Below are 8,188 nucleotides of genomic sequence, written 5' to 3'. Positions count from 1 at the left end.
GGGCTTGCCAATAGGTTTCCTCCCACTCCGTTTATCATGCCCCAGTGGGATTTAAATCTGGTCTTAACCTTTTTGATGGGCTCTCCTTTTGAGCCACTTCATTCTTGCCCTTTAAGATTTTTAGTTCTAAAGACTGTTTTTCTTACGGCCATCACGTCTGCTAGGCGTGTAAGTGAGCTTCAAGCTCTTTCTGTTCATCCTCCTTTTACAACCTTTCATAAGGACAAAGTGGTACTGAGGACCAGGGCGGCTTTCCTCCCCAATGTAGTGACCCCGTTTCATTTGGGACAGTCTATTACTCTCTCGACATTCTATCCTCCTCCACATCCATCTAAGGAGGAGGAGAGGCTGCATCGACTGGACCCAAGGAGAGCTCTCAGCTTTTACATAGACAGGACGAGAGAGTTCCGCTTGGACGACCAACTCTTTGTCGGATACGTGGGAAAGAGGAAGGGGAAGGCCGTCCACAAACGAACGCTATCCAGGTGTGTCGTTCCTTGTATTAAGATATGCTATTCATTGGCGAAGAAAGATCCTCCTGATGGAATAAGAGCCCATTCCACCAGAGCTAAGTCAGCCACATCGGCCCTGGCTAGAGGTGTTCCAGTGGTAGACATTTGTAAGGCTGCGGCATCCCTCCACACCTTCATAAAGCACTATTGCTTGGACTCTGAGGTGAGGGGGGGATGGCCTATTTGCGCTGTCTGTGCTGCAGAATTTCTTGGTATGATCAGTCAGACTCCCACCTCCAAGGTGGTACTGCTTTGGGACTCTATTCATTAAGTGAGGAATCCACAGGTAGTTGTATCCATCAGAAGAGCAAGTTACTTACCTTTGGTAACGCTTTTTCTGGTGGATACACTACCTACCTGTGGATTCCTCACGCTCCCTCCCGCCTCCCCTTAGTCTGTCTGGTCATACCGAGATTTCCTTGGTTGTGTACATATATAGTTGATTGTTTCTGCATTATGAAGGTATACATTTATATATACATTTGTATATATGGTTCTATTTGTATGTATTGGTATACATTCATGATTGTGTAAAAAGTTTACGGACATGTGTTGATACTGTTACCATTATTGTTTTTTACCTTTTCTATAAAAGTTTTCTTGAATATGGATATGAGGTGTATGGAATGTCAATATTCACCTGTTCGTCTCAAAGGCACGTCAAAAATGGCGTAAACTGACGTCAGCACGCCGGCGAGGGCCTCTTATTGCCACGATGACGTCAGACGGAGCCGCGTGGAGTCGGGCAATTGTGATGTCCTCGCCCACGTGCAGAGCTGAAAAGAAGTTTCCGCCGAATGCTGCACATGGGGAGAATTCATTAGGTGAGGAATCCACAGGTAGCTAGTGTATCCACCAGAAAAAAGCGTTACCGAAGGTAAGTAACTTGCTCTTCTGGGTCACTGTCAGAGCTGCAGGGATTATTAGCTGCTTGAGGACTTACCCTAGAGGAATTCCGCAAGGCACACATTGAGTGCCCCATGTTTACATAACTTTGGAAGGAAGCTCTGGAACAGCTTAGCAATGCAGTGGTTGGAAAACAATTGGTCACCTGGGAGGATGACCTATTGTACAGTGAGCCAGTGAATCCTGGGCCAGATAGTAGGAAGAGGTTAGTGGTTCCACTAGTAAACAGGAATTTCCCGTTGTAGCTTGACAACGAAGTACCTTTGACAGGACATGTTGGCATTAGAAAGACACAGGATAGGTTGGATCCTCTGTTCTACTGGCTAGGAATGCACAAAGACACAGCTTGGTTCTGTAGACCCTGCCGTACTTGCCAGTTGAATGGTAAATCAGGGGGCAGGATCAAGGGACCATTGGTGCATCCACATGTTGTAGGTGTTCCTTTCAAGTGGGTCGGAATAGACATTGTTGGTCCATTCGACCCATCTTCAGCATTAGGCAACAAGTGCATCTTGGTTGTGAAGAATCATGCCACAGGGTAGTAGGGGGCGTACCACTGAGGAGCACAACTGTAGAGTTGGAAGCTAGGACTTTCCTAATGATCTTTTCTAGAGTTGGATTTCTAACATAAATTAGTAATTTGATGTTGTTTTTTTCTTTTTTAAGGAGCACACTATGGTTGGTATTGTCTAATAATGGGCATTTTGTGGTATTTTTTAAGTACCTCAGAACTCCTGTCTACAAAATATGCAGCTTGTGAATATAGTCTCAGTTTTAATTGGTTTAGATTGGTTTGTTGTATGCCATGCTCTTAGTTACTTAGGTCATGCCTCTTGTAAAGGATTCCTGGTTATTTTTTTGTCACATTCATTTTAGAGACCCCCCACCTCCTTTTTTTTTATTTTTTTTTATCCCACTGGAGGCGCTGGCGGATACATGCTGGCAAGATTCCATCATCACCTCTTTAATACATCCTCAACCTGCCAAGAACACAGCTTGTTTCTGAACTCCTTAGAAAGGAGGTAGACACTCTCAACCCAGTGCAGTTGTAAAAGAAATTGTATGGGTTATTGGCAGGGCCGCAGGGATTATGGGATTCCGCGGCTGCAGCTTTTTTGCTCATAATTAGGTATTTGCCACATAATCCATCATCTAATGCACAACCTTCAGATTTGAACAAAAAAATTGTTTCTAACTCAAACTGATCAAAAGATAGTAAAAAACGTGGCAACGTGTTTGCACGCAGTGGGAGGCCCTTCACAAAGGTTAATTGGTTATCTTTTAGTTCCTTATTTCTGTATTTGATTGCTAAACTGGCACTAATGAGGTGAAATCTTGGCCCAGACAGTATTACTATGTGTAAAAAAAAAAAAGAAAATGAAGTCATTCTATAAAAAACTATCTATCATAATTTTTTCTTGATGCATAATTTAACACTGCCACATATTTTGATACTCCCCTGCTGCCTGGTTCCAGTGGTCCTGGTTACTGACATTAATACCACAAACTTAACTCTATGGATTATTTGTAGAGGTACCTTACATGAAGATGTTGTGTGACAAGCTGGAGATAATTCCTGGAAAGAAGTGTGTATGTGTGCTTTTGCAAACTACAGACGGGGCTAAGTGCTGTTGTAGGCGTTGCAGCTGGTCACATGGTCAAATCGTAAGTGTGCCCAACTCTTCTTGGTTGTCCCATGTATAGGCTGTACCGTTCCTGCCCTTTCTTTGTTCCCCATACCTGTACCTAATCTCTTTTTCCCCACTTCCTGTTCAAAACTGCCAAAATCTCACCAAAAATCAATCTTTTGGACATCCTGTGAAACTCAATGGCCATCTTGGGATATGGCTGCATGTAGCTGTGAGCTTTAGCGCTCTGTACTATTCAAGGGTCATTTCTAGAGGAGCGACGAGCTTACCATCCCTAAGGAGAAAACATGGAGGTCCAGGAGTGCTTTTAACATCAGAATAAGGTATGTGCCAATCCTGGGTTGGTCCATCATGAAATGAGAATCTTGGTGTATTGGTTTGGAGCAGAGGTCACAGGGCAAGGCTTCTTGGAACACAGCTCCTGTGATTCTCTTTGAGACAAAACAGAGGTACGGAAACCCAGCCCACCATGATAATCAAGCCCACTAGGACTCAAAAGTTATGAACAGTACAGACCCCATAAAAACAGTTGATGCCAAGGAAGATTTGTAGTATAAAGGTAGTTTAAACCATGCCTCTCTCTTTGAAGTTGTTTTGCATTGTGAATTCTTGCCTAGCGTTGATTTAACCTTGTCACAGAAATACTTCATTGGCCGTCCCTCTTCCTTCTGATCGATGTGTTGCTCTTTGTAGGGAGATCTGTTTGCAGATCTTTGCATTCTACATGAAGGATTTGCAGTTTCTTATATGTATAAGCATGAGTATAGTAGAGTGAGGTCAACTTTGCCAGAGGCAAATGTCTCCATAAGATCTACTCCCCAGAGCCCTTTCCATAACCCACTCTCTTAAGCCTCTTGTGTAATCCTCTTATTGAGCTCGACCTGGGTCAACAGCGCCAGAGGTTAGGTAGCGAGTGGTTACATTCAAACATAGCAGAAGTACTCAAAGAGTAGTCAGACAGTGAATAAATTGTAATTGTATTAATATAGTGCTTACTACCTGCTGACAAGGCATTGAAGCGCTTTACGGCAAGTAGCACGCTACTCCGGAACCCAAGAGGAATTAGTGGTGGATTAGTATAGGGAAATATGAGTACAGTATTAGTATTAGCATCAGTTGATTTGAGCAGAGGATATGTGAGTTTGTTAGTTGGATTGACTAGAGTAATGGAGGGATAGAGGAGGGAAGAATCCAAAAGCGTTAATTTGGGAGTTTATAGTAATAGGATGAGGCTTGGGATGAGTAAAGAAGAGATGGAGGAGGGAAGTGTCTGTGGAAAGGGGTTAGGGAGATCAAAGTAGCAGGAGGGGTTTTGGATGAGTCAAAGGTGAGAGACATGAGGGAGAATATAGTAGGGTTGTTTGGGAGATCATGTTAGTAAACTGAGGTTTGGAGAGAGTCAGGAGCGGTAGAGGAGGGAAGAGCTTAGGCAGGGTTATTTTGGAGATGAAAGTAGTAGAATGGGTTTGGGATGAATAAGGAGTTTATAGCAGATTTTGCCAAAAGTCAGAAAGTGTCAACCCAAGAAGGGCAATTCAGAGCAGTCCAGGAAAACAAGTCATTTTCAATATCAAAAGAACATTAACGAAAACAACAGGGTGAATGAGAAAACAATCCAAAAATGAAAGCCAAGTTCTGAGAGAGCAAAAGGACAGGTAAAAATGCAACAGGCAATCAAGAAGCAATTCAAGCAATAAACACTGGTTCAAATAGACTATTATATCATTTTGACACTGTATTTTTTCAAAATGGCTAACGCTCCAGGCTTCACTCCTCTGTTCCATTTATTTAATTTGCCCAACTAGCCACTTCTGACTAGATTCTCAGTCATAAACAATTGGAAAACATCTACTTGGAACGGACAAGGTGCAGAAAAAGGCATATTGGAGAGATCTCACAATCTAAGTCTTAGGAAATCTCTACCTAAGGTGAGCAGATCTTACTGGGTCAGGAAGCACCTTATATACCATTCTGCAGGTTGAGGCACCAGCATCATATCTTAGCTTACAAGTACAGCTACAGGCCTCCAACAGAAGACTCGTGTCGCCTCTTTCATGAAGTAACAGCCAGAACAGGAAGCAAGTGTCCTCTGACACCAAGGAAATGATGTAATAATAAGTGTTGCTCCGAATTCAGCAAAATAAATAAAACACTCATCTCAATGATCAGATTAAAGTGTATTTTTCAATATTTAATTCCCAAACTGTCAGATGTAGTAAATAAACTGGGTTTGTCCCCAAGCATCTGCTTGTTTTGTTCTGAAACTTACAATCATTTTGGCCTCACACACACGTTCCATTGTTTGTGGTGCATTAATTCTGCCCATACATGAGATTAAGATATGACACGCAAGTCCATCATGATGTGCTTCGGAGGACCGGATTTACTACTCTTCCACCACAGGCCACATTTTACCTAAAAACAAGTTGGTGGAGTTAGTTGGATGAAACTATCTGATCTCCACTAAAGCAGAAGACTGGGAGGTCCAGAGTTCTGGCGAGCAGAGGGCTGGCAGAGACGAACATGCCTTGAGCATCCAAGGATGCAGAGGGGCCCTACACCATGATACTCCCCTCCTCCCAATTAGAGATAGACTTTTTAACATTCCAAACCACCATGTACTGTGAGACAACGATGTCTTCTTGTTTTTCTTTGTTTATGTATTATTATAGAAATTGCCAAGATACCACCCCTGAGACTTTGTTAACGTGGCTTGCAGGTTCCATGCGTATTGTAAAGGAATAAAGAAAATATTAAAATCAACATATAACAGCAGTTCACATACATAGAAATAAATTATAGATGCACAAAATGAGTGGGAATAATTAATACAAAGGGTAGAAAACAGAAATCCCAATATTTCTTCAAATAAGTGACATCAGATTTTGAAAAAATAAGAAATGGGAGTTGTAGAAAAACATCTGAATGACTGCAGCATTAGTACTCCTATACAAGACGGGTTAAACGTAGAGTAAGCAGCCCCTAAGACTGAGACTTATCACTCGAATAAAGAATTATGGCTTGTGTAAAGAAATCAAATCTTGAAATAAAAACACATCATGAACTGTCCTTCAATTTGTATGCGTTGTTCTTTTATTCTGGTATCAGTTTTGAGTGCCTTGCAGTCAGTGCCTAATTTGTAAATAAAAAGGTGCCGGTGCCCAAAGCCCTCCTCCTAAACACGCAGCTGCTGCAATTAAATGTGTGAGCACGGAATACTGAGGCGGCGTAATCCTGAAGCCATCTCGGGCCTCTTCAATCCATATGCAGCCTCTCCCTGCCCCTTCAGCTCACTCTAGCAGCTTTCTACTTTCTACCTTTGTGACGTTTTTTCGTTTTTCCCTTCCTCCGTCTTTCCCATATGTGTCTTTTGCTCGAAGCAAATGCTTGAGGCAGAATAATAAGCCCCACCCCTCACAAATGTGTGTCGGTGCTCAGCACCGGAAACAACAAGCACAAATTAAGCACTGCTTGCAGTGTCCTAATGCAGACGGTGGTTTCTAGCCTGCAGACACCATTTCTTGCAAATTCTCGAACAAGGCGGTTCCTATCACCCCTAGTGAGCTGCGCCCCTCTGGGTACAGTTACAGTTCCACCTCTGTACTTCCATGTCTTTCTCTCAAAGAATGAAACCAGTGCAGCTTCTTTATTGATCCCTGCGTTCTCCCTTTGTAACAGTTTGCCCACTTTTCCCTCTTCTGCCATTCTCTCTGTGTGTCAAAGTCAGCTGAAGAAAATAAGCCCCACCTTCAAATAAATGAGAGCCGGTGCCCAGCACCGCCAAACACTGGCTCAAATAAAGCATTACTGTCACTAGCAGAGAGAGCTTCCTCATAGGTATACGAGACAGGCCTAATGCAGGCGACGGTGTAAAGGAAAATGGTGTCCCCTCCCCTCAAAATGTGGTGACCCCCCCTCCCGCTTATCTCAGAATCTGGGGGCCACTTGAAGAGTTCCCTCTCAACCCACCCCGCCACAAGGGCTGTGCAGGCCCCTGGACAGACAGCAGCGCTGACTGCAATCTTTATTTACAGGCTTAAAACAGACACAACAACGGTAGCTCAGGTCGAGAATACATACGTGTACAGTGCACACAGGCACAGAAGCGGGCTTTCCTAACACAGGCAGGGCACAGGGCTCCTCCATGCCGCTGCACAGGCACTCCGAGGAGTCAATCTGCCTGCTGATGGAGGAATATTCCCCCGACCCTCCCTCGAAGGGAACTCTGAGGCTCCTAGATTTTTTAGGTAACTGACGACTCAATACCTCGCATCTGCCTTTGACGGCGAAATAGTAAAACCTAGTAAGAAGCTTATTTTCTAACGTGTTTTCTATGAGTAATAGAGTTTGATACCAAGGCTCAGCAAAAACAACGGCGTCAAAAATCCGAATGTCACCGATTATACGAGCGCAAAGCACCCCGTTCAAAATGAGAGTGTTTTATCATCTCGAAAACTGACTCGAATTAAGACGAATTACTTTTGCAAACTGTGTTTTGTTTTCGGGAATACCATTTATCAGCGCGGAGAATTATTACCACGAACACGTCAGAGCGCGGCTCCCATTCATCAGCTGGCGCAGGCCTCGCCACGGCAACCCACATTGCTCAATTACTTTGGAAATCTTTCTCAGCAAATTCTAGTTTCTAAATAGCACCTTTTATCTGTGCCACGAACGGAAATCTGTATGTTAAAGTTTGCTAAACTAAGCGTCTTACGAGAAATGTATTGCTTGTCGCTGTTATTGTGAAGAAACTGAGGCCTCACTAGCTCCCCCGATTCTCTTGTGACCAGGAAAGATCCACGCTTGGAATTTGTCTCTTTTGCCTCTGACCTCATTTCACCATCATACCAGCAGCAGCCAAGGGACCAGGTGACACCCTTACACCCTGTGATTGCATTACAAGTATTGACCCACAACAAATAAGGTGGCCGCACTTGGTCATGGGTTGTATAACGCTGTAATGTCTTTCAAGCACAGCTGGATCCTCATGTGTCCCTAATGTATTTTTATAAAAAAAATATTTAGCTTGTACTCCAGAGCTATTATTGTTACGGAATATTATGTAAGTGTCATAGTGAATGACGCTTGCCTTGTTAAACCTAATACAATTTTGGTTAA

Source organism: Pleurodeles waltl, chromosome 5 (genome assembly GCF_031143425.1).
Source record: "Pleurodeles waltl isolate 20211129_DDA chromosome 5, aPleWal1.hap1.20221129, whole genome shotgun sequence".
Classification (NCBI taxonomy): Eukaryota; Metazoa; Chordata; class Amphibia; order Caudata; family Salamandridae; genus Pleurodeles; species Pleurodeles waltl.
Note: the sequence above shows the minus strand (reverse complement) of the source record.